The sequence below is a fragment of the Fukomys damarensis genome, unplaced genomic scaffold (assembly GCF_012274545.1).
Source record: "Fukomys damarensis isolate Sample0158 unplaced genomic scaffold, DMR_v1.0_HiC HiC_scaffold_3, whole genome shotgun sequence".
NCBI classification, from domain to species: Eukaryota; Metazoa; Chordata; class Mammalia; order Rodentia; family Bathyergidae; genus Fukomys; species Fukomys damarensis.
Window position 1 is genome coordinate 2,991,720 of NW_022900915.1, and position 27,172 is coordinate 3,018,891.

General features: G+C 38.7%; 2 long non-coding RNA genes across 4 annotated transcripts in view; one reads left to right on the top strand and one right to left on the bottom strand.

Moving 5' to 3' along the window:
- The window catches only part of LOC104864329, a 46,421-nt gene that overhangs the window by 16,288 nt on the left and 2,961 nt on the right, over positions 1-27,172 (bottom strand). The window contains exons 1-2 of one of the 2 annotated variants that reach the window (XR_780852.2): positions 6,407-6,474; positions 5,826-5,966 (exon numbers count right to left, since the gene is read on the bottom strand). This is a non-coding gene — a long non-coding RNA (uncharacterized LOC104864329). Of the gene's footprint in view, positions 1-5,825; positions 5,967-6,406; positions 6,475-27,172 lie in introns of those variants that run through there. The other variant, XR_780851.2, reaches the window with a different exon arrangement.
- Positions 7,714-27,172, top strand: part of LOC104864331 — a 25,081-nt gene continuing 5,622 nt past the window's right edge. For both annotated transcript variants that reach the window (XR_780853.1, XR_780854.1), the window contains exons 1-2: positions 7,714-7,743; positions 9,725-9,812. This is a non-coding gene — a long non-coding RNA (uncharacterized LOC104864331). The remainder of the gene's footprint in view (positions 7,744-9,724; positions 9,813-27,172) is intronic.

A 27,172-nucleotide genomic window follows, 5' to 3' on the forward strand; every position in this document is an offset into this window, starting at 1 on the left:
TTTTTTTTTTTTTTTTTTTTTTTTTTTGGTACCAGGGATTGAACTCAAGTCATTGCGCTTGCGAAGCAGGCATCGGAACCACTGAGCTAAATCCCCGGCCCAAGAATTTGTACTTTTAACCCTATGCACATTATAATGTCTATTTGTAGCACATTTCTAGCTCATCCTCTTTTTCATATGTGTAGTCTCATTATGTACAAGTAATTTTTAGCCTTTAATTTTAGGTATACATAATTTTTCTCAGATTAGAGAATGGTCAACAGTACTGCTTTTCTGGGTTTAAATTCAAACACTTCCAAATTAGTGAAATGTTCTGTTCCTTTCATTCACTTGTAGAATGCTGAGAATTACTTATTCCATAATGATAATGTAAAGATCTAGTTAGTAATGTGTGCAAAGCATTTAGCAAAATGCTTAGAACATAATAAGCATTCAGAAATATTAATCACTGCTTTGTTTTTCCTCAAAGTTAATTGGATAGTCTCTTGTTATCACATTAAATCATATTAATTGCAGTTTTAATGACTCTCAATGTTGATTTGTGGCAAGACCTAATGGTACATATGTAGTCTAAAGACTATACCAGACTATACCACACTGGGCCACACACACCAGCTAATTTTATAATTTTCAAATAAAGACAATAAATTTTTGAGAAACTAAGTGGCACTAAGTTTATGTTTTTGTAAAAATAATAGGGATTCATGATTTAAAAACAGAATGGAAGAATAGGAAGACTTGTTTTATGTTGGATTTTTAACTCTCTTGGAAACATTTATCACCCTTTATTATTATTAGAATATATTTATAGGTTCTTTCTTTCATGTTAGAAGAGGTAGGTGCCATGCTTAATGATTCCTTTGTTCCATCAATTTGTAAAATTTATAAAACATTCTGCACTGTATTGCACAAAGCAGGTAATCAATAAATATTTTTTGTACATCACAAAAATAAATTCACCAAATTATGAAGAAATTAATAAACTCAAAGAGCATAGATTGTTTAGTCTCTATAGGTTTCCATATTGTGTAATGAAAACATTATCCTAGTCCATCCTCAGAAGACAAGAGACAGATTCTACTGCCTCTCTTTATAGTGCATGGAACACTCTTGAATAAGATAAATATTTAATCAAGAGCCACACATACAGAATCCTGAATAGATGTCTGAGATGTCAAACGTGCTATCAGCTAGGAACATTTTCCCCTTAATGCACATATGTTAAATATCACTCCAATCAGCTAGTTTTGCCTTTCACTCACAGTGGAATTGGTAGATATCTTGTTTTTGCTGTAATACCTGATTTATAAGCGTTGGCTAAATGCAGAGATTTTATTCAGACAGCTAAAAAAGTGATTTATTTCAAAAGTGATTTATTTCACTTTTCTCATAGGACAAGTCACTGCAAGAATTTTTTCTTTCGGGCAAGATGGTCTTAACCTTTTCTCGTTGCAGTCACTCTTCTAGCAGTATCAATAATGCTTCGTCATCCTGTCAGTTTCTTCATTATATTTGATAAACAATAAATACAGCACCACACATCAACACACTGAAACGATGAGTTCGAGGAGTAGCCCTTTGGTGATCATCTACAGCAGATCATGAAGCGTCTGCAACACTGGCCTTCTCCCAGCTGAAGCTGATCCTGGGATTTGAGTTAATTACTGATGCATCTCCAACAACAGAGCAGGAGAAAGAGCATTCCCTGCATTTTCTCCGTTATTTATGGCCAGAGCTCCTCTACACTAAACCCTTGAGCTGGCTTTTTAGAGCCCACTGTATAACAATTTCATTCACTTTCATGTCAACAAGCTTTGGCTTGATAAATTAAAACAGAAAAATGCTGGCTACAGCACCGCAGCTTGACATGATTCATTTTGCTCCACGTTTCTGGCAGCTGCCCAAGAATGACCTGCTATCTTCCTGGTGTCCTTATCATTTTCCCATCTGGAAAAGGCTGCACCATACTGTACACCAGGGAGTTAAAGGCCGGTGCAGGCTGCATTCAAAGACCATTAACAATCATAACTCTAAAAATCATCACCCTTTTCCCAGCAAGGTTAACAGCAGTCTGCAGCTAGAAAGGAAGGTCAATATTTTACTTTTATTTAAACAAATACAAAGCTAACTGCATGCTTTCTTTAATTACATAGGGCTTTATGGTAACCTGGAACATTATATTTCTTGGCTTTTTGATCTTCCTTAAAATTAGTCAAATACAATTTGAAGAGTTCATCGTAAATTTAGAGACTTCTGGCTTTATTTGTCAATTGACATTAAAATAATTTATTCATTTGCTCTCCCTTTGTACAACTGGATTCATTTTAAGTGGTCTTAGGCAGCATGATTATTTTATTTAAACAGTTAACTATAAAGATACAAAGGTCATTGAGAAACAAAACCATAATCTTTGAAAAAGAGGTTAAATGAAGCATAATCAGTATAGACTCTAATAATTAATTTCTGTAGAGTTTTGAATTTTATAAGTAGATTTTTAAACTAAGTCTAAATGTAAATTAATAGTAAATTAAGCTTAAAAATCTTACCAGCGTGGCATTTATCAGCCAAGTAATTAAGAAAGCGTGATTAGTAGGTTGTGAATTCTAAATACGCATAAGTTTTGGAAAATGAAAGCTGCCTTATTCCTAGATATCTAAACAAGAAATTTTAATGGTTTTAATGGCAACAGAATGTATGTGGTGACTGAGAGTCTGGTTTCCAAGGTGGACAAAGGTGTAGACGGGACCAGAATCCTTGACCAGTCACAAGAGCTATGACAAGGAGCAAACTCTAAATAGAATGGACAAAGAGACAAAGTGCCCACTGTCTAATAAATGAAAAATCATATGGCAGTCAGGTGACTCTACTTAGAAAATATAACAGTTTGCTGAGGCTGCCAACTGGTCAGAGATATCCAGAAATTTAAAAAAAATTTTTTTTGTACTGGGGATTGAACTCAGGACCTTGTGCTTGTGAGGCAGGAGAGATGCCACTGAGTTAAATCCCCGGTCCTAGAAACTTAAAATTTTAATGTTATCAAGCCATTGAAATACTGGAGGTCCACCAAGGGAAAAAAGTAGGAAAAAGAGAATAATGTCAAAATTTATGTTGCTGGAATTTCAAAAAAACACTTCCAATAAGATTTTGTGTGTCTAAGGGTAAATATGAAGCTTGATTCTAGAATGGAAGCTGGGAGCTAAACGTCTGTGAACAATAATGAAATAAATCATATTCACTGTGGACAGAACTGAGCTTGTGGGAGTAATGTCTATCCTGTGTGGTGGCCCAAGTATGGCCCATGCTCTTTACAGGAGAATTAAGATGTTTAGGCTTGCGGGCATGAATTCTAGGGTAAGAAGAAGATAGTCAACAACTCTCTCATTGAAGGGAAGAAGCCTGAATTCCTTAAATTTTCAGTCACTCAACTAACATTTGTTCACTGGCACGTACCCTGTGTTCATCTCAAATAACAGGGCAATTATCCCTAAAGAATTCTGGGTTTGCATATGATCCAGAGATAATAAGAGCACAAATCCTTAATCTTTTCTTTTCTTTTTTACTTTTTCTTATGTGGTAAGTCCCTTCTCTATTCTCAAATTGTTCTTAAAGCTTTATTCAACTCCAGATCTTATGGTCTAGATTATGGTTTGGGACTTTTAAGGGAGGGATGTTTTCCAGATTTTAAAAGATGATTGTGCCCTGTCCAATTGTTAATATTAAGTGAGAAGAAAATCAGTTTATGCAGTAACAATAAATACCCAGGAAGAATGGAACAAGACACAAGTTTTCTCTGGTGACCCACAGAATGACCACAGCACCAAGTTGTAGTAAATTTTAGCCTTCCCTAAGAGTCTGAGAAATACCTCCAGAGGGATGCCTGATGGCAGATACTGTCCACAGCCTCAAGCAAGAAAAGTGTCTTTGGTGCCTGGGTCTGGACGGGCCATCAGTGCCGGCATGGTGAGGTGCCTGGAGCCCTTGCCCTTGCTTTTCTTCTGCAGGATGCTCTTCCACCCGCTACACCCCATTCCATTTTAACAACAGTAGATAAAATACTCCTAAGGGGCTCGGAGACCCTCATCTCTGTGACACCCCAAGGCCCCCTGGCCAGGAACCAGTTTGTGGACGATGGAGCAGAGCAAATTGCTCCCCCTGGTCAACCTGGGATTTCTCTTTGTTGGCCCTGGAAAATGGTGCTGACATCTCCTCATTTATACAAGTCACAGGACAATTTCAGGTGTTTGGGCTACTGATCATTTACTACTCATTCCGGGGTTGAACTGTGTGATAGCAGGTATGTGCTGCCTCAAGTCTGTAGCACACAAGGGTGGGGAAAGGGTGTCATGGGTACTACTTATCTTCTGGGTATCCTCACAGAGGACCCAGGATGGCCAACCCATGTGCTTATCGGACAGTTCTGATGGAGCATGCTTATCTCTGTGCAGGCAGCGGGTAGTTCTACGTAAACACAATGGCCCTTCAGTTGATATCCACTCTTGCATCTGTACGATGTGATGATGTTTTATTCACCCTGGTTTGTCTTATGGCACCACACAAGGAGTCATCAGAAGAGATGAAGGAGAAGGAGGAAGAAGAAAAAGAAAAAGGAGAAGGTATGGGGGAGATTTATTAAAGGCTAAGTAAGAAGAGAAGAAAAAACTGGGAAACAACAAGAAAGAAGAGGAGGGTAAAACAATTGAGAAGACTTCTCTTGTGAGAATGAAACAGTTCTTTTTCCTCTATTTGTAGTCCTTTTGCCTATTATCCCTGCTTATGGTATAGTCGATTCAAGGAACAGTCAACATTGAAAGAAATCACACTGTAGAAGTGCTATGTTTATGGCCTCCAGAGACTTTGTTGGGAGAGGTATTGTTTTATGCTTTTCTGCTGTGGATTTTATATAGTAAACTTAACTGATTGCAAAGCAAAACACTATTCATACTTGTCTTCATGCTCTAGTGGACCACTCTATTAAATATGCCTAAAGCAGGCTGTGAGCAGCAGAGGCTGAAAAGAGTTAGCCTCACGACGGGCTTGTCTGTAAAGCTGAGTCTGGCTGCAGCCTATGTGTCGAGGTCAGAGAGCCTCGCACCCAAATTCCGTTCCCAAAGTTAAAACCTTCTTTACTAAAAAGACGACATTAATTATTAATCACAACTTATATTTTGTCTGTTTTGTTCCTAATTCAAGAATGCTTTGCCTTTTCTTTACAAGACTTGCCTGCATCAGCAACGTACCCATAGCAACTCCACACAGTCCCTCCACACAGCCTCTATGCTTCGATATGAATATGAAGTCACCAATAAATATTGATGGCTCTGGGTTCAGGACCTTTGCTTGTTCAAGCCTCTGAGTGCTCAAGCACTGGTCATCCCGGTTTTCTTCTCTGTCTCTTTAACTCTGTCTCTATGTCTTTCTTCTCCCCATCCATCATAGCACTGACCAGAACATTGGGATCCACGACAGGGGTCTCTAATATTCTAGCTATACTCATCTTATGGTCACCATCCACAAAACTCAGTAATGCCCTTTGAAAGAGCTGTAGGTCGTCAATATCCACCCACAGCAGGATGGGTGATACAGTGCCATGACTGATGATGGTACAAGTGGTTCATGAAAGCAATAATTAGGCAACTATAGAGGCAAGAAGGTCTACAATTCTTCAACAGTTTCTGAAGAACATGGCATTGTGGTTAATAGTGATGCTGCTACCTCTTTTCTTCCAGTTGGAGATGTGAAATTAGTCAGGGATGACACATTTGAAAATAAAGGAACATGGAGATGGTTCTTGTAGCCTATCACATGTTAAAACCTGTGTGGCTTACCTCATCTGGTACCCCTTCTGTGTCTGAAGATTCTTTTAGCTTGAATCAAGTGTCACTGAAGCTTTGAATTAAGAGATGTCTCACTTGTATCTTTTCCTCAGGGGCAGTTCCTAATTGTAGATCTTGAAGCTATTCAGTTATCTGAAGAGACGGGGTAGGAAGAGGATAATTATTAGAGGAAAAGGAAGCAGAGGAGAAAAAACAACAAAAAAGAAAAGGAAGGAAGGAATTGTAGGGTTAAACAATTGAGAACTTCTAAGGGCCTCTGTAGGCTGCATACACGAGTACAGCGTGTAGGCAGAGAATTAAGAGACCTGCAGACATGATGTAGTCATATGCAGCTTCTGCCATAATTACCATGAAGGACACAGAATTCAGTTTTGTAAAATAATCCAATTTTTTAGGGAAAGCTAAAGTTAAATAATCATTAGGTGAAATATCACTAATGTTACATGTTGCCAGTTAATTAAAATGTTAACAGTACTGTGTAAACTATAGAAGGTGTCTGTTTTACTTATAGTCAGTTTGCCAGCTTAGTCTCAAGATTTGGAGAGCAGGGTAGGTTGGCAGGGCAACGATACCTAAGCTTTTCAGGAATGTGGAATGTCAGGCCAGGGATTTAGCTCAGTGGTTCTCCTGCCTGCTTTGCAAGTGCAAGGTCCAGAGTTTGATCCCTGGTTAAAAAAAAAAAAAAGAATGTGGAATGTCCTACAAGCAGGAAATAGACAAAATCTTGGGAAAACAAAGAGAAAATGATATCAAGAGATGGAGTTAAAGGGCACTAAAAATCAAGCACTCTTCATTAGTTCTTGGATCCCTTCCAAATCTCTGCTGCTCAGCATTTCAGCCCTGAACAAATAGCTTTCTGTTTCTTCATGTAGGAGAGGTGTGCTGGGGTTTGGACCTTTTCTGGAACAGTGAAGGACCTTCTATGACCTTCAGACATTGTGTTGGAAATATAGATTGAACCTAATGAAAAGGACGTCATTTTTGGTTTTTTGATGAAGAGGGATTGGGAGAAAATACTCCAACAAGTAGCCCCATAAAGATAAATAATAAAGAATCAGCCCTCTACAAAAACATACTCTGAGGGACTGAGAGGAGGGGATAACGGACCCCATTGCACTGCTTGGTCCGTCAGTCACCTTAACTACACCTGTTAATAGTTATATATATGGAGAACTTTGGGAAATTATAGCCAGGTACATGGTGTTTACTGAATGTTCCAAGCTCTTTCTCTCTTATATATATTTAACCATAATCTGAAGTGATAGGTAGTATTTTTTATATTCCTTCTTCAGCTGAGAAAAGTGACGAAAAGTAAAATTAATAATTTGTTGATAGCTAACAAATGGAAATTCAAAGAACCCAGGCAGAATGGTTTCAAAGTCTAGGAATTTAACTAGATGATTTATCTGTCAAAGTACATCTGTTCTTTCATTTAGATCTGTTTAAATTGTAAAATTAAAACCAACTTCTTTGGTGAGCCATCATGGTGAGTCTTGACACAGGCCTAGCCATGACTGAACTTTGAGTCACCTCACCGGCACGGATGTGCTGTCGTCCATACCAACGGGCAAGTTCAGCTGGTAGCAGATGTAACCCATAATGGTTGTTATTGTTTCCCTCTGGGATGTGTGGGCGGTACTCTCGTGCAGCCCTCGCTCCCGTGCAGCTCTCGCTCCCATGCAGCTGAAGAGTATAACTGTTTACACCTTTGGTTTCGGTTTTAGCCTATATATACCCCACCCTGAAAAATAAACGGGACCTTGTTACGGTAGAGCATGAGCCTGGAACTAAGTTCGTGAAACTGCTCTCCTGTTGTTCCTCCCTTGGGTTTCGGACCTGCTGGCAGGATTCTGAAGTTGCGGCTCGCGACAAACTTCTAATTAAAATTAAAGAATATTGACTATAGTTGGTAAGTAAGAAGAAAAACAGTCACAAATTTTTCTTTTTTTATCCAGAAAACTAAGATACCCCGCAGGAGCTGAGAATTTAAGGATAACTAGAATTTTGCTTTGAGAACTAGTGTATTCTTCCCTGGATTAAGGAAACAGTTGAAGAAAACTCTATGTCATTGTGTAGCTTGCGTAGAAAGACACACTCTTCTCACATAAAGAGGAATGTGCTAGGAGATTAAGATTGTGGGTAATACCAAGGGAAGTGAAAAAAGGTTCAGATTAGTAGGCTTCACATTGGCTTGGTTTAACAGTTTCCTTTTATGAAGGCATCATTTTCATAGTGCAGTTTGGTGAAGACTGAACAGTTTGTCAGAATACTCATTAATTGGGCAATTCTATTTTCCAGTCTCTGCACTGGATTTGCAAGTGCAACAGCAAAGTGTTATGGCTGTTTGAAGGTTTTTGGAGGTGAAGAAGTCAAGTAGCACTTGGAGAGATGGAGGGAACATTTATTACAGCAGTGGGCTCAGAGGAGTTCATACTTCTAGTCTGAGCCCCGAAGAGAAACAAAAGCCACCTTATACAGAGATCTGTGGGGTAGGGGGGATGAGCCCACCTACTGGGAGAACTTGCTCATTGAGGCAGATGGGCAGAGTTAACAGAACATTCTTATTTTTTTAGTCATTAAGTTTATTGGTACATTTTAGGTATATGTTATGATTGCATTCATCATTGGAATTTGTACCAATAGAACTTGCTTGAAACGTGAAGTAGACATGTCCTGCAGCACAGTTACACGCTTGAACAGAACATTTTATGTCAAAAACATGGCACAGGGTGCAAAGGCCTGCATGCTGTGCATTTTTTCCTCATCAGTTAGATCTTTGTGCTGCTAAACCGGTGACCTTGGTTGGCAGAGATAAACCTGTTATATCTCTTAGGAGTCTGGGGACGTTTTCCCTCAAGTACTATGGGTTTAATCATAGGAACACATGGTTTGAGCCTACAAGGCGTTGAAGTACACCCTGGGACTATTGATTCAGACTCGTTGGGGAGAATTTAGGTTATAGTTCATCTGTATGGTGCCCGGGTCTTTGAACAAGGAGATTATATCACCCACTTGATTTTTCTACGTTTTGTGAAAACTAGAGCCCCTGGTCCGGGTAAAACAGGGGGTTGGGCAATACCTCCCAAGAGGAGGTATTCATTATTCAGGATGTTTCGGGCCAGTGGCTGATGTATATTGTATCAGCATCATGTAAATGTGTGTCAGTATTATTGAAATTAGGAATTTTAAGTATTGTTAGGGAGATCACTGTGGGGAAAAGAAATTAAAAGAAAAAGCAAAATAAACATGAATGCATGCAGAAGCCTCTCAGCTGAGCCAATGGGGCAGAGTTCAGAGTTAAAGTGAAGGTAAATTTCGAAATTAAAATGAAAGCAGAATTCAGAATTAAAGGAAAGTGTGTTAAAATTGTAAATATTTTTTGGGGATTACTGTGTCAATGAAAGGAAATTGAGTGTGAATTCAGAATTAAAGAAAGGTGTGTTAAAATGAAAGATTATAAATATTTTTCGGGAATTACTATGTCAATTAAAGGTAATTGAGTGTGTGAGTGTTATGTCAGTGCTGTGTCAATTAAGGAAAAACATTTGCAAGGATAGAATGTGTTTTGTTGGAAAAGATTCTCTCAAGCCTGCATAACGCATTGCAAGAAGGATGTACTGCTTGCTTGCTGTTGACTCTCGGCAACAATTTATCTTTTGTGGAAACTTTGGGAACCCTGCCACTGTGAGGCAGGAGTTTTGTCTGTGCCGTTGCAGGAAATAAAAGGATGATGTGGAAATAGTTTATGTTTCTTTTTTAAGAAACTGAACAGGGCTTTGATGCAGGAGATATGGCCTGCACGCCCCAAGTAACGAAGATTCAAACTAGTTCTTTCAGTTATTGAAGCATCCTGCTGGTGTGGGGTGTTGAATTTATTTGTGTTCTCACAGGAAATGAACGGATGGTATGGATATCGGTGGAGGAACGTGACTTGACTTTCCTCAAAAGTGAGAGCTTTCTCCCAGATGACAACGAAAGGTAACTATCTAGAAGGTAGAAAAACTATCACTGAGGCCAGGTCTGCATGTCAGAGGCGTTTGAATAGGTCCTCTGGGGAATGACTTTGACTGTTAATTACAACTATGCCCCTTTACCAGGAAGAAGCCAGCACCGGCTTCATTCATTGCCTCTCATAGCAGCTGGCCGCACTTCTCCGGAGCCGGACGGCTGTGCGGGTTTAGGCAGTTAGATGGGCTTTGCTCTTCGAAAAGAGCCAGTGCAGGTACATTGCAGACATGGATGAAGACCTGGTCATTAAAGGCCAAACCTCAAGGCAAGGGTTAGGCTACTTCCCTACTTCCCTAAGGGATGAAAGGTAGTGATTGATACTCAACTGCTATTGTAAAACAAAAAGGGAGAGCTGTCTGAGGCTTGAGGAGAATTAAGGAATAATTGGATTTCTCTGTGAGTACAAAGGAGCAGGGCTGCATGCAGTGGTGATTGCGTACTGCAGACAGCTGAGCTTGAGTTGTTTCCGAGATGTACGAATGGCTATTGGGAAGCAGGTGTATCTTGTATTACTTTGATTGCTTGTGCCTGTATTCGGGTGAATAGAAGTGAGGTGAACCAAAGGCTGCGTCTGCTAGAGGCAGAGCCCCCTGGCTTCCCACATGAACTGATTCTGTGTCTCCTTGTCATGCATCTTCGTGCGCCTCCAGGTCAGGGAGATCAAAGGAGTGAGTCTGTGTCCCAGAGCAAAGTTGGCAGGCTGAGTTGGCTACAGGTGGTGCCCCAGCGTGGGGTTTGGTACCTTGGATACCTTTGGTATCCATTCTATGCATATTATATCTATTCTAGTAGGGGAACAAATCTCAAATTGAAACACATTTCAAAAAAAGTATGGAAAAACAAGGCAGCACCACTACTCCAACGTTTCATAACTATTCAGTAACAGAATCCAAATATCTCACAGATACAATCCTGGATAAACAATTGCAAAGATTTTTGGTAAGAATCAATAACTTCATAAAGGATACAAGTGGAAATTGAATAAATTAAGGAAGGCAATACAAAATATGAGAGCAATTTGATAAAGAGAAATTCTGAAAAATAATCAAATTTGAAAAAGAAAAGCTTAATCCTCAGATAAAAAGTTCAGTTGAAATTTCACCAATATATTACATTATGTGGAAGAAAAAATATCAGGGCTTAAAGAGAAGTTGATGTATTATCACATTCAGGCAGTAATTGAGAATTAGGAGACACACAAACAGTATTAATACAGTAAATCATCAAATTTCTAAGATAAATAAAGGACAAAGACATGAAATAAGACCATTCAAGACAATAAAAAAGAAACAATAAAATGAGGAGGAGAGTAGCTTCTTTTAGTAATAGCCCTAAAAGTAAAATGGTGTGAAGTCTCCAATTAAAAGATGCAGGTTGGGGCCGGAGATTTAGCTCACTGGTGCTCTGCCTGCCTTGAAAGCACAGGTCCTGAGTTTGATCCCTGGTATCCCCCCACAAAAAGATTCAGACCATCTGATCAGATTAAAAATCAAGACTGCTGTTTTCAAGGAACTCACCTCATTAGCAGACATATGCAAGACATATGCAGTTGTAAAGTAAAAGAAGGAAGAATGACATTCTAATCAAAGGGAACCTGAAAGCAAACAGGAATAGTTATGCTCATATCCAGTGAGTAGACTTCAAGTGCAAGTCAACCAGAAGAGAAGCACACTATCAGGAAGGTATAAAAATTATAAATATATATTCACAAAGCACAGGAGCGCTCGAATTTAAAAAATCAGCCACTAAAGGACATAAAGAGTGAGTGACTTTAATATCCCATTGCCACCAATGAATAGAATTTCCAGAAAAAAAAAAACCCAGAATAGCAGAATCAAACTACATAATACTTCAAATGGATGTGGCAGATGTCTACAGATTATGTCATCTTGCAACCATACACTATACATTCTTTTCAAGAGTACGTGGAACTTTGTCCAAGACATTATACTTTAGGCCATAAAGCCCATCTTAACAAATATACAGAAAGAAATAATTTCTCATGTCTTATTTGACCACAAAGTCCCAGAAACCAACAGCAAGAGAAATTGCAGAAAATATATACAAACATATGGAGAATAAATGACACATTTTCAAAAAAAAGTCTTTGAAGAAATCAGAAATTAGCCAGAAACTAAATAAATATTTCTAGGACCCCTGAAAAATGGAAACTACCTATGAGAACTTGTGTGACACAGTGAAAGCAGATCTAAGACATAAATTTATAGATTGATGTCTGCACTGGAAGACAGAGATTAAAATAAATAACTTAATGATACATCTCAAGGCTCAGAAAACAAGAACAAACCCTAAATCAGTAGATGGAAATAATAAACATCAGAGAAAAAATAAATGAATATGGACTAAAGAAAAAAAAATAATACAGAGAATTAATGAAACAAAAAGGTGATTCTTTGAAAAGAAAAACAAAATTCAAAAACCTTTACCAAAATAGAGACAGAATAAATAAAATTAGATGTTAAAGACAATATTAAATATTAGATATTAAATATCACTGAAATCTATTTTTTCATTAAGTTTATTGGTATGTTTTAGGTGTACAATACCGTTGCATTCATCATTGGGATCTTGTAACTTTACATGATGTATCTTGGTTCTTATTTTTTCCCCTTGTCCCTGCCCTCCCTTCACCCCCTACTCCCTTCCCTTTCACAAAGATTTTGATTCCACTATTTTCTTTCCTCATATTTTTTCTTTTCCCTTCTTTCTTTCCCCTACTCCAGATACTTCCTCTAGTCCTTTGGATCTGTTCTTCCAGTTCACATTACCAATTATACAATTTTAACCTTATTTAAAGTTTTAGTTTTTCATACCAGAAAAACTATTTGATATTTACATGTGTGTCTTATTTATTTCACTTAATAGCATGGCCTCAGTGTGCATCCATTTAGCCATAAATAACTCTAGTTTCTCATTCTCTATGGCTGAGTAGTGCTCCATTTTATAGAAAAATCATATTTTATTTATCCAGTCTCCAGTTGATGGGCATTTGGGTTGTTTCCAAGTTTTAACTATTACTAACTGTGCCACTATAAGTATGGGTGCCCATATATTGCTATGGTATGATTCTTTTAATACCTTTAGGAAGTACTCAGCAGAGGGACAGCTGGGTCAAATGGGACCTCTAATCTTAGTTTTCTGAGGAATCTCCATATTGGTTTCCACAGTGGTTGCACCACTCTGCACTCCCACCAACAGTGGAGAAGGGTTCCTTTCTCCCCACAGTTCCACCAGCATTTGTTATTGGTTGATTTTTTGGTAGCAGCCATTCATTCTGGGGTGAGGCAGAATCTCAATGCTGTTTTCACCTGCATCTCTCGAATGACCAGTGATGTTGAACATTTTTTCATATATTTATTTACTGCTTTTACTTGTTTGAGAAATGTCTGTTCATTTCAGACGTCCATTTTTGAATTGGGTCTTTATATTTAGGGGCCTGACTTTTTTAGTTCTTTATATATTCCAGGTAGTAGACCTGTGTTTAAGGAGGAGCTGATAGAAATTTTTCCCACATTGTAGGTTGTCTCTTAACTCTGTTGGTGTTTTCTCTTGCAGTGCAGAAGCTTTTAAATAAAACAAGATCCCAGTTATTGATTCTCTGTGCAAGTACCTGTGCCACTGAGGATTTGTTCAAAAAGTATTTTTCAGGCCAAGGATTTAGCTCAGTGGTTCTGCTGCCTGCCTTGCAAGTGCAAGGATCTGAGTTCAATCCCTAGTACCAAAAAAAAAAAAAAAAGTCTTTTTCAATGCCAATGTCTTCAAGAGTTCTACCCAACTTATCTTCTTCCAAGTTTAGTGCTTCTGTTTTAATATTTAGATCTTTCATCCACTTCAGTTTTAGTTGGGTGCATGGTGAAAGATATGGGTCTAATTTTAATCTTTGGCAGATTGAAGTCCAGTTTTCCAACACCATTTATTTAGAGGCCATCTTTACTCCACTGAGGGTGGTTGGCTCCTTTGTCAAAGATGAGGTATCTCAGTATGCTGAAGTTGTTTCTGCATCTTCTAATCTGTTCCACTGATCCTCTGGTCTGTTCCTTTGCCAGTACCATGCTGTTTCTATCACAGTAGCTTTGTAGTATAATTTCAGGTTGGGAATTGTGATATCCCCTGTCATGTCTGTGTTGCCCAGAATTGCTTTGCTATTCTATGTTTCTTCTGTTCCAAATGAATTTTTGTATTGTTTTCTATAGCCCTATGAATTATACTGTTGGGATTTCAATGAATCTGTATAACAGTTTTGGAAGTATGGCCATTTTCAGTATGTTGGTTCTTCCTACCCAGGAGCAGGCCATGTCTTTCCATTTTCTGATATCATCTTTGCTTTCTTTTTTCAGAGTGCTGTAATTTTCAGTGTAGAGGTCTTTTGTCTCATTAGATTGATTCCTAGGTATTTCATGTTTTTGGATACTATTGTGAAAGAAATTGTTTCCCTAATAATGTCTGATATCATTGAAATTTTGAGGACCTTTGAGAACTAATTTGAAAATTATATTTCAATTAAGTGAAAAATTTAGAAGAAATGGACAAATTTCTATCCATTTAACACATACCAAAATTGAAACAAGAGTATATAAAAAAGCCTAACCAAATCAGTAATGAACAATGAGGTTGGAAGAGTAACGCAACTCCCCCCCACTAAAGCTCAATATCAGATTCAGTACTGAATTTTACCAGACTTTTAAAAGGAATTAACACCCATGCTTCTCAAAGTATTTCATACAACAGAAAAGGAAGGGACATTTCCAGTTCTACTCCATGAAGCTAAGTATGAATCACAGCAATACCTGGTAAGAACACAGCAACAAAGAAAAATACAGTCTAATATCCTTGATGAACATAAATGTGAACATCTTTAATAAAATACCTGTAATTGAATCCAACATTATATTGAAAAGATCATACACCATGATAAAACTGATTTCCAGGGATGCAAGTTTGGTTCAACATATATGAATCTTATAATTCATCACACAAAAAGAATCAAGGAAAAAGCACACAATCGCCTCACAAGATGAAGAAAAAGCCTTTGATGAAATTCAATATCCTTTCCTGAGGAAAAAAACCCAAATAAACTAGGTAGACAAGGATTATACTGCAGCATAATAAATGCTATCTTTAAAAACCCATAGCCAGACTTACACTAGATGGGGGAAAACTGTGGAAATTGTAACCTGAGCAATAAGGCAAGAGATAGAAATAAAAGGGATATAGGCAGGAAAGGAGGAAGTCAAATCATAGCGGCTTGAAGACATTATGATTGATTCTATAACTAGAAAGCCCTCAAGAGGTTATTAGTGTCAGAATAATAACAGATTCAGTAAAGTAGCAATACACAAAGTAAATACATGAATTAGTAAGTTTCCTATATACTAACAATGAACTCACTGAGAAACAAATAATTAAAACAATAGCCTTAAAAAGAAAATAAAATAAACTTCCTAGAAATAAACCTTACCAATGAGATGAAGACTTCTACATTAAAAACTGAAGAAGATACAAAAAATGAAAAGATCTCCCATGTTCATGGATTGGGAGAATTACCATTATTAAAATTGTTCATGTTATGAAATGTTTGACAGAGTCAATGTAATATCAATCAAAATAATGACTGTATTCCTCATAGAACTGGAAAAAACAAACCTAAAATTCATATTGAAGCATGAAGGAGCCCAACTAACTAAAGTGGCAGAACAATGCTGAAGATGTAACAATGTCTGATTTCAAAATACACTATAGAACAGTTGTAAAATAGCAAGTTATCGGTATAAAAATTGACAAATACATGAGTGCAACAAGAGATGTATTAACAAAGCCATGTATCTGTAAGCTGTTTCATATGGACAAAGAAGCCAACATATGTGCTGGAGAAGAGACAGCCTCTTCAACAAACAATTTGGGGAAAATTGGGCACCTACGTGGAAAAGGTTGAAACCGGATCCCTATCTTACCTGGTATCAAAATCAACTCGAAATACATCAAACATTGTGATTTGAGACCTGAAATTTTGAAACTACAGAATTTTAATAGGGAAACACTTCAAGATATTGTATAAACAAGCCAGGTGTGGTGGCACACGCGTAAAACCAGTTGAGACCTGAAATTTTGAAACTACAGAATTTTAATAGGGAAACACTTCAAGATATTGTATAAACAAGCCAGGTGTGGTGGCACACGCCTGTAATTCCAGCACTTGGGAGGCTGAGGCAGGAGGATCGCTGTGAGTTTGAGACCAGCCTGGGCTACATAGTGAGTTCCAGGTCAGTCTCAACTACGTAGTGAGACCCTGTCTCAAAAAACAAAACAAAACAAAAACAAACAACCCAACCAACCAAACAAAAAAAGATATTGTATAAACAATAATTTCTTGAATAGGAATCTAATAGTTCAAGAAACAATAGTAAGAATTGGTAAGTGGGATTACAGTATAGCAAAGCCAAAAATGTTTGCATGGCAAAAGACAAAAAGCAGCTGGAGGAGGTGAAGCACCCCGCTAATTCTAGCATTCTAGAAGATTGAGGCAGAAAGAAAGTTTCTCCAGTTTGCAACTTGCAACTTAGCAGTTCAGTAAGACCTTGTCTGACTCCCCCATCTCTCCTCTCTCTCTTATACCCAGCATAGAAATTGGGATAGAGGGTCCTCAAAAAGTCAAATAGATTACCACATGATCTAGCTGTACCACTCCAGGGTATATACGCAAAGGAATCAGTCAGCACACAACAGATACCTGCACACTATGATTTTATCAGTACTGTTCATAACGGCCATATCAGGAAATCAGCCTAGGTTGCTCGTATCTTCAATATATGTGCAATGGAGTATTAGCAGACATAAAGAAGAATGAAATCGTATTCTTTTCAGAGAAATAGATGGAACTGGATATCATCATGTTAAGCCAAATAAGCCATACTCAGATAAACAACTATCACGTTTCTGTCATATGTAGAATACAGCGGCAGGGTAGACAAGGTGGATGTTAAAGGAGGATTAGTACGGAAGGGGAAAGTAACAGGAGAAGGGAGAGCAACAGAGGCAGATGAGAGTACAGGTGGATACGATCAAACTGTGATGCATGCTTGCATACAAATGTCACGAGCCACTATTATTTTGTTTACTATGCATTAATAATAAAAAGAAATACAAAAATTAAAACTTATCAAGCTTTTAAATATCATTTGAAAAGATTTATTCACCCTTCATTTGTTGTTGCCTTGATTTTATGTAATCATCTAACTGGTGGCCTTGGGAAAAATTCTTTCAGAGAGGCGTATTTTGCAGATCTGTGACAAAAATACTTCGTCCTTCTTTCTTGTGATCTGCACTTTTTTCCTCAAGCCTTAGAGCCCTGTTCAATTGTCTGCGTCAAAGACTGATGAATAATGTGGCAAGGAAGTTCTCAGCATATACAGGAAGTAAAATATGGAATTGATAGGCGAAACTGAAAAATATGGAAAAGATGTCTTTGTAGGTAGGTAGGGAGGGGTTGAAGCGAGGGCAGGATAAGGGGGAAAAATAAGAACCAGCATAGATTATGTAAAGGTACAAGTTTTCAACAATAAATGTCATATATATATAATATATAGATGATATCATATATATGTGTGTGTGTATGAACAAGGAATGTAGACAGTTTTTATTATACATTTGGTTTGGGGGCTGAATTTCCAAGAATGATATGGATACAGACTCTTCTGCTTTGAGTACTGCTGTTTTCCCACTGTTGCAGAGGTTATACATTATTGTCTGAATTCAAGTTATGAGAGAAGGATTCTTCTTTTTGTCTCTGAACAGTGCACTCCAGCAGGCAGAGTTTAACGGATTCTTCAGCAGGTATTGTTTTCAGGCAAAAACTCATTTATTAAGAGCCAGGTATGCCAGGGATTTTACATGTTGTCATACCAGGATCCCAGAAAGAAGCAGATGGTACACTCAAATGGGGGTGATTGAGGAGCATTTAACAAAGAGGCTCTTTACAAAGGTGTGTACGTGGTTATTTTAGAGAATGTAGCCAGGGGTGTTGCAGTGCAAGATCAGCAACACAAATAGCTTTGTCGTGGAAGGGAACAGCTGGCCCAACCCAGAGGCCAGCAGAGCTGCTGAACACCACCTGTGGCCTTCAAATCCATCTGTACCGCTCACCCAGGTGTACTAGGCAGGAATGAACTGAGGAAATAAATACCCTGCATGCTCTTCTGTCTTCTTGAAGTTCTTTTGTTGTCTTCTGTATGCCAGGCTGCCAGAACCCAGAGGAAAAGGTGACCCATGAATTTAATTGGCAAATGGCAGCTATTAAGAAAGTGGAAGGGAGTAGAAGATTGGGGAGTGGATTTGGAGCAGCAAATGAAGGCTATCTAGCCATACATAGCGTGCCATTCCTTACCACATCCCGATGAGAAAGATATTAGTGGCCTGGTGTGGTAGCGCACACCTGTAATCCCAGCACTCAGGAAGATGAGGCAGGAGGATCGCCATGAGTTGGAGGCCACCCTGAGCTACATAGTGAGTCAAAGATTAGCCTGAAGTGTATAGTGAGATCCCTTCTCAAAAAACCAAACCGAACCAAACCAAAACAAAACAAAAAAAAATGCAAAAGAAAGATAAAAAGAAAAACATTATTAACATCTGCAATCTATCATTAGGGCAACTTAGGGTCAGAAGGTCAAGGAACTTTTCCAGGAACACACTGATAGTAAGTGAGGCAGCACCAAGATTGAGACTTAGTTTCTCAATACAGAGATTTTACTTCTTTTCATTTCTTTTCTCTGTAAAACTGCTGTATGAAATTTTTGTGAGAAACCGAGAAAGACTTAGTTAGACATGAAAAGCACAAGGAATAGCAGAAAAACAATGCTAGGGGCAAGAGTTCATACCTATTGAGCAGTTTGTCTCCAGTGCTGGTGGGGCTTTATGTTCAGGATTACATTACCACTCTGACCAGCTCTGTGAGTGGCTGTCTTCACCCTCGGTCCACACAGCAGGAAGGAAAGCCACAGAAGACTCTGCAAGTCACCCAGATAGCCAGTAGCAGAACTGGGGCTGGGACTGAGCGGGATTCTAGGGCTCCTGTTCTTAACATTCCAATTCAAGAGAATGTGGAGGGTAAAATAAGAAACAAGTAACAAAAACAAGGAACGATCCTGTCAGGCACTCAGATTTCTTTCAAGTCCTCAGGTGTCATAAATGTTTTTTTTCCCTTATACAGTCACCTCACATTTTTTTCTCTCTTTCATTTTTGTTCATTTTGCTGCTTGTATGTTACAATGCCAATACCAATGCCGCAGAAAAAGGAAATTAACTCAATTCATAATATTTATTATTTTGTGTACAGATATGCTTATCCGAGAGGCAAAGTGAAATCTTAATTCGCTATATTCCCTCTTAACTGAACTCCTCTTATCTGTTCTCTCAAGTAATGACACAATCTATCTACTAGAATTGTTTCTGAGTGATTAAAAAAAAAAGCCAGACAGACTCTGTGTTGTTCTGAAAGCGTTGCACCTTTTTAGGATATGGATAGCATTCCTTTGAAATCGTGGAGGATATGTTTGTGTGTGTGTATGTGTGCAAGTACATATTTGGGCACAGGATGTTTTGCTGTCTCCTGCCACACCCCAGCCTGGTGCCCAGCATATCCTAGTACCTCAGTAAAGGACTTCGAATGACCGAGTGGAAGCTGACCTCTGCAATCTCTGTGTAACAGGAAGGCTTTTGATTCCTTCGAGCATATTGTGCAATGAAGGCCTCCGTTCTGCAGCCTGTCTTTCATGGCAAGGGCCAGGTAAATCTGTAGCAGCCTGTCTTTCTTTTCGTGTCCTTTTGATATCACACCTGATGTAAGTCCCGCTGTTCCTCACATGCCAGCCTGACTGGGAGCCAACCGTGTGATTTGCTGCTGGATGCGGTTTGCAGACACTGAGTTAGCACATTGGGGTTCTCAGGGCTTCTGTTTCTGTGAACTCTTCTAGAAGATGTGGGTCTAGACGACTTCAAGGTTAGTGGACACCTGATGGTGTTTTCAACCAGTAGGACTGTGCGCTGAAGCTCCCACACGGGTTACCCAGGGATTGTTTGGGTACTTGTCCCTGACTTTGGTAATGATGGCAAACACTTCTTGAACTGAACATAACCAGATGGAGTTTCTTTTAGGTCACTGGACCTAAAGCTCAATGCTTCAGCTTCTGAGGAGGCGGGTACAGCGCCCTGAAGGAGGCACGCAGGGCTCCCCTCCTCAGGCTTCGGCTGCTGCGTGACGGGCTCTCTGCCACCGATGCAGGAACATTCTCTTCGCCCCTTATCTCTCTCTCCTACCGGTTTCCTGGTGCTCAGTTTATCTCCCCCACCTAGTTGGAGGACCCAGGTCTCTGCACCTCCTGGGTCCAGCCGGCTCATGTCTACTGGTGGTTTTCTCTGCAGCAGCCTCGTCTTGAGCTCCTGCTCCCGCCCGAGTGTCATCCGTGATTTTAGCATCTGGAGCAGCTGTGGGCTCCTCTGGCTGAAAAGTCCCAGTGTTTGCCTTTAAAATGTCACTCCGTCACCTCTCTGCACATTCAGACTCCCTCGTCGGTTTGTTTCCAGCTGCCCTCAAATGTGTTCGGAATCAACGATGCACGAAGGAGAGTTTAAACACAGCAGAGCAGCCCGAGGCGACTCATCTCCAGTTCACAGGGCCGCTCCTCCCAACAACAAGTGTCACCCTGCCGTGGAGAAATGTGTTTCTGGCGCCAAGGCCCTGGCCGCAGGTCTGCCACGGCAGGAGCCCGTTTAGCGGTTGCCAGGCAAGCTGGAAAAGACCAGCAGAAGGTGGGGAGCGGTCCTTCTCTGGACAGCGCCCGCCTTTGTTTGTCACCCCCCCATCCCCATTGTCAGCGTGAGCTTCGCTGTGGAAAGAGCCAGCATTTCCTATTTGTCTCCCAAGACACCTTCTCTGCTTCTGCCCACAGCGTGGTGACACAGCGCGGGCTCAACGTACTCAAGTCACACATCTTATTATTATGGAAATTACAATATGAGGCCAACAAACATTTTTGTGAAACGGAAGCCCACCACTGCCTTACTCGAAGTTATCCTTCAAACACAGCCTCTTCTGCAGGCACAAGAACGATGGGGCTCAATTTATAATTTTTTAAGTATTACATTAACTCATTAAAATGGTGTCACTACCTCACTGTCGTTAGGGCGTGACGTGGAATAATGTTTCCAGTGGCTAAATGAAGAGTCACACAGACCTATTTCCACCGTGCGATCCGTCTTCCTCAAGATCCATTTGCCTCACAGTTGGTGGTGGCTGAGGGTTTAATCCATGCGTGAGATCGGGTTGAAGCCCATGACCCATTGAGGCATTAAAACTCTCTTCAACCTCATTAGAAATAACCCAGCACAAGCAGTCACTGAAACCCTATCCTGCTAGGTTTCCTCTTAATTTTTGAATCAAGTCAGTTGAAGAGCCATCCTATTTCAAAAGCCAAATCTTCAGTAATATCCTTCACATAAGAGAATATTAGTTTACTTTCAAATGCAATAACCACAGCAAATATTGTGCAGCTCTTGTTATGTGCTGAACGCTTTACTTAAAGGTAATCACTGTTAAGTAGTAAATCCCTACAATGCCCTACACAATAACTATACTCCAGTACTGCAAATGGGAAAACTGAGGCACCTCACTTTTTAAAAAAGTAGATTGGGCGCTGGAGATTTAGCTCAGTGGTGCTAACACCTGCCTTGCAAACATAAGGCCCTGAGTTCCATCCCTGGAAAAAAAAAAAAAAAAAAAAAGTACATTGCCAGTGACACAAAATAAATTTTTCTCCTCATTTTCTTCTTCGCCCTTCCTTCTCTCCCCTCTACCCCATTCCTAGTTCCTTCTTCCTTTTGAATGATTTCTTCCTATTACACAATATCTATTATATAGTTTGGTCCTTATTTACACTTTCAGTTTCTCACACCAGAGAGACAATGTGATATTTTCATATATATGTGAATATTTCTCACTTAAGTATGATCTCAATGTACATCCTTTTATCTAGAAATATCTGAAGTCTGCCCTTCCTTATGGCTGAGTAGTACTCCACTGCACACAAAAATGGGTCTTTTTTATCCATTCATTGTTTGATGAGCCTTTGTGTTGTTTCCAAGATTTAGCTACTACAAAGTGTGCTGGGTGTGTAGATATTGCTGTGGTATGATGCTTTTAACTCTTTTTGGGAGATACTAAGAAGGGAAATAGTTGGGTCAAATGGGACTTCTAATCCTAGTTTTTTTTGAGGAATCTCCACACTGATATCCATACTGGTTGTACCAGTCTTTAATCATACCAACAGTGGAGAAGTTTTCTTCTTTCCCCACAACCCCAGCAGGGTTTGTTGTTGGCTGATTTCTTGATAATAGCCATTCTTTCTGTAGTGAGATAGAATCTTAGCTTTGCTTTAATTTGCATCTCTCAAATGACCAGTGATGTTGAACAATTTTTCATACATTTATTTGCTGTTTGTACTTCTTTGAGAAATGTGTAATCATCTCATATGTCCACTTTTGGACTGGGTCTTTCAATTGGGGGCAGTCTGATTTTTTTCAGTTCTTTATACAGGGGACCCTCAAATTAAGACCAGACTGACAAACAAACAACTTGGGCTACAAAAGGAATTTTACTTTTGACTTACAGACATAGTCTTGAGTATCTTTTTTTTCCAGTAAATGTGTTTGGCCCCTTTGTCAAAGATAAGGGGGATCAGTGTGTTTCTGCATTTTCTAATCTTTTTATTGAAATCTTTTCCATGGTCTGTTTCTTTGTTTGCTTTTTTTTGCCAGTACCATGCTGTTTTTATCAGAGTAGCTCTGTAACATGATTTCAAGTCACGAACTGTGATTTCTCTGCCTTGTCTTTGTTTCTTAGAATTGTTTCTGCTATTCTAAGTCTCTTCTGGCTCCAAATGAATTTTAGTAATGTTTTCTCTAGTTCTGTGAGGTATGCAAATGGAATTTTGATTGGGGTTACATTAAACGTGTATAACTATTTTAGCATTAAGGCCATTTTTACTATGTTGTTTCTTCCTACCCAAAAGCAAGGGATGTCTTTCCATTTTCTGATATACTTTCAATCTTTTTCAGAGTAATAATTTTCAATGTAAACATCCTTTATTTCCTTTATTAGATTGTTGAATATTTTATTTTTTCAATGCTATTGTGAAAGGTGCCATTTCCCTAATTTCTCTCTCAGTGAGTTTGTTATTTGTGTACAGTAATGATGTTGAAATTTGAGTGCTGACTCTGTATTCAGCTACATTTCTGAATTTGGTAATCAAATTTACAAATCTTTTGATGGAGTTTTGGGTGTTTTGATGTAGAGTATCATGTCATCTGCAAATAATGATAATTTCTTCCTTTCTAACCTTTATTCCTTTTATTTCTTTCTCTTGTCTAGTAGGTCTGGCTAATGTTTCTAGAAAAAATATTGAGCAGGAGTGGTGATAGTGGATGTTCTTGTCTTTTCCTAGATTTTAGAGGGAAAGGTTTCAGTTCTTGACCATTTAGTGTAATATTAGCTGTTGGTTTGCTATAGATGGCTTTTTATCAGATTGAAATAAAGACATCTGTACCAATTTTCTGTAGGATTTTTTCATGAGTGGGTGTTGGACTTTGTCAAACACTTTTTCTGCATTTGTTGAGATTATCATGTGTTTTTTGTCTTTGGCTCTGTTAATAAGGTGTATTACATTTCTTGATTTACATATGTTGAACCATCCCCACATCCCTTTGAAGAATCTTACTTAGTAATGTTGTGTAACCTTTTTGATGATTTGATCCATTTTGTTTCCCAGTATCTCCTTGAGGATTTTTGCATCTATGTTCATCAGGAATATTGGCTTGTAGTTCTATTTTTTGGTTGGTCCTTCTCTGGTTTTGTTTTCAGGGTAATACTTTCAGGAATGATTTTGGAAGTATTGCTTCCCTTTCAGTTTCATTAAAAAGTTTGAAAAGTAGTGAATGCCATTAGATCTTTTCTAATTTCTTGTAGAATTCATCAGTGAAATCATTGGTACCTGGGATTTTCTTTGTTGATAAATTTTTAATTACATTTTTAATTTCATAGACTGATACTGGGTTATTTTGAATAATTTTTACCTTCTTGATTGAGCTTTAGTAATTTATGTGTATCTAGGAATCTGTTCATTTCTTCTGTATTTTCTATCTTATTAGAGTACAGGTTCTCCAAGTAGGTATCGATGATCTTTTGGATTTCCATAGAATCTGTTTTGATTTCACCCTTATTATTCCTAATTGCATGGATTTGAGTGTTTTCTTTTCTTTTTCTGATAAAGTCAGTTATCAATTTTACTTAATATTTTAGGAACCAACTCTTCATTGCATTAAATATTGTTTTCTTAGTCTCAGTTGCATGAATTTCTGCTCTGATCTTTATAATTTCTTTCCCCATTCAAGCTTTGGGCTTGACTTGTTCTTTTTCTAGATGTTCAGGTTTCAATGTTAGGTTGTTTATTTGAGCCCTGTTTTCCTGATATGAAAATTTACCACTATATATTTCTCTCTTAGTACTGCTTTCATTGTGTTCCATAATTTTTAGTATTTTGTAATGAAATTATCATTTCCTTATAGACAATTTTTAATTTCTTCTTTAATATCTTCTGTGACTCACTGCATTCAATTTCAATGGACATTTTAATCTCCTGAATACCTATATGAATTTGTTTCATGTATTCCATATCTTTCCTATGTTGGGCATTCATGTTGCCATCATTTCCCCTAAGCTCTTCAATATTTGTTAGTTTGTCTTTGTTTTATAACTGTGGATCAAACTTGGGACTTTGTGTTTGTGAGGCAGACAGCAGCACTGAGCTAAATCCCCAGCCCTTCAATTTGTTTTTATCTTTGTCTACTCTAGATTCATTGGGCATGTCCTTCATTTTAATCAACATACTTTTTAAATTTTTACCTGAGAGATTATTTTCTCTATAGCCTCACTCCTATGTTTGTTTATTTTTCTGCTTCTACTATCATTTCAGACAACTTATTTGGGTCACTTCATTTCTTCAATTTCCTCTATCTCCTTGTGCCCTACACTTGTTGTGGGTGGGCTGGACATCTGGGTTTGCATTTTGCTTGTCATTTTCTATTTAAAATTTTTTTTTTTTTTTTTTTGGTACTGGGGATTGAACTCAGGTCCTTGTGCTTGTGAGGCAGGCAGCACCACTGAGCTAAATCCCCGGCACTTTATTTTTAAATTTTATTTTGTTTTCTGTGTTGATGCTTGTAAATTTCTTAGGGTAGACAGCATTATCATTAGTAGTGAGGCTTCCCTAGGGAATATCAATTCCTCAGCGATGTCTTCTGGGCAAAGGTGGTTCTTGGTCTTCGTGTCTGTCCCAAGATCCTACCTTCCTAATTTACTAAGGATGAGAAGTTGCTGTGTATTTGGCTCAGAACTAAGTACTAATACTGAACTCTGATGATGGTTATGATGCCAGACAATCACAGTGTTATCATACAAGGAATAACAATTGACTAAAACATGTATGACATCCTGTCTAAAGTAGTACAAGTAGCAATAACAATAGCATCAAACCAGCATAGAAACTGACAACCTGTAGTAACTATTAATCTAGGACCTTTAAACATAGGAGCAAGCTCTAGAATTATATAACAAAATTCAACATAAATTAGGAACTTGTATGTAGTGAGTTTCCCCTTAGTGGAGTGATTTTATGCTAAGGGGGAAATTTGAGAGCAATGGGGACAAAACAGATAAATGGATGGAAACAAAGTAGAGGCAAGGCTGGAGGACAAAGGATGGTCACCCAAACTTTGGAAAACTGGAGAAGAGGACAGGTGAGAAAGAATGAAAGATAAAACAAAAGAACACTGAATTAATTGAACTGAAAAGACAATATTCACTCACACAAAAATATACAATCAAGAGAAATAGTTGGAGCAAAGTAGAATAAAATAAAAATAAAGGTAAGAACCTAAAGAAGAACAACAAAAACCTACCAACTCTACAAGAAAAGGAAAATGAAATAACTAAAGAAAAACATACTCCTCTGCTGTTCATAGTTCTGTGGTAGGGTCCAAGGCAGGTACTATTCCAAAGCTGTGCTGTATAACCCCACCATGTCTGCAGTAGGATTAGTGCTGGGTACAGGGCTGATTTGGGCCTTCATATAAGGGAGCTGGGGCCAGTTTCAGTCAGCCGCTCTCTGGATGACCTTTAGGTGACCTGCCCATGTTTCCGTACTGTGACTGTCTCCATGCAACTCTCCCAGTTGCTGTGATGTCCTCAGGCAGGGACAGCCTGGGGCTGCTCCCAGTTGGCTCCTTCCAGTCTTCGCACAGCTTCCTCCGTTCCATCCCCTCTGACAAGTCTTCGTCCTGTTCCACCACTTGTCAGAGGGGTAGGGTGTGCTGTCACCACCACGGATGCAGCCCGAGGCTGCTCCTTTCCCCTTCTATCCCCTGTCCTGCGGGTGGAGTGCTGACCTCCCCAGGCTGTTCGAATCCCAAGTGGCTTCATGTCAGCACTGTTCTCTCCATTTGTCGACTGGTGGCCACTCGCTTCCTTCACCACCTCTGTGCACTGTGGTGCCTACCTTTGTCGGCTGGTGTTTCCAGTTACCTGCTGTGTTCATAGCTGATTATCTCTGATTAGCTCCAACATGTCTCCTCCTCTAGTCCGCCGTGTTGAATCTCTTGATACATAGCAAACTTTTTAAAAAAAGGATTTAAGATGAGGCTGTCTTTGTGGAGGCTACGCTTTTGACCACTGCGGTATGTGTTTCCACTGACCTTGAACTATTATTACCACTGGCATCAATTAGTAACAAGTTCAGTGCTTCTTTCCTTCTTTTCTTTTTTATTGCAATTCTAAGCATTCTTCATTCAAATTAAATTTTAGCTTTCTTAATTGCTTTGCCTGATGTGCTCACCGAAAGAGTAATTCTAAGTAGCATATCGGTATTCCATTGTTATTTTGATACCATATAACAAATATAGGCATTTATTGAATCCATTTATTACTGGAATGGGATCATTCCATGGTCATACCTTTATGTCCAGAATCTGCATATTGTTTGGTCTATAGCAAAAACGCAATACTTATTTATTAACTTAGACCTTAATAAGATGGATGATTCTGGGCCTTTGTGTGATTCTGAAAAGGAAAACATGTCAAGAAGATTATATAGCCCAGAATTTCTGGCTTAGAATACATAAAGTATTCATTGGGCATATTTAACATTGAGCTAGTATGAATGTTAAGGGAGGGGGTACAAAACCTTTAATTCTTTTTTTTTTTTTTTTTT